Raw genomic sequence first — 305 nt, 5'->3', positions numbered from 1 at the left:
GTGTGGTTTGTGTACTTGATGTATCTGTGGTTTGTGTAGTTGATGTCGGTTTGGTTTGTGTACTTGATGTCTGCGTGGTTTGTGTACTTGATGTATCTGTGGTTTGTGTACTTGATGTCTGCGTGGTTTGTGTACTTGATGTCGGTTTGGTTTGTGTACTTGATGTCAGTGTGGTTTGTGTACTTGATATCATTTTGGTTTGTGTACTTGATGTCTGTTTGGTTTGTGTACTTGATGTCAGTGTGGTTTGTTTACTTGATGTCATTGTGGTTTGTGTACTTGATGTCGGTTTGGTTTGTGTACTT

The 305-nt window shown here is 39.7% G+C and overlaps 1 protein-coding gene across 1 annotated transcript in view; it reads right to left on the bottom strand.

Moving 5' to 3' along the window:
* lrrc2 (leucine rich repeat containing 2) overlaps positions 1-305 on the bottom strand; it is a 24,572-nt gene that overhangs the window by 2,828 nt on the left and 21,439 nt on the right. The gene's annotated exons all lie outside the window — the stretch shown is intronic.

This window comes from Anarrhichthys ocellatus, unplaced genomic scaffold (assembly GCF_004355925.1).
Source record: "Anarrhichthys ocellatus isolate YVR2014 unplaced genomic scaffold, GSC_Weel_1.0 scaffold234, whole genome shotgun sequence".
Taxonomy (NCBI): Eukaryota; Metazoa; Chordata; class Actinopteri; order Perciformes; family Anarhichadidae; genus Anarrhichthys; species Anarrhichthys ocellatus.
Note: the sequence above shows the minus strand (reverse complement) of the source record. Positions and strands in the feature narration are given on the sequence as shown.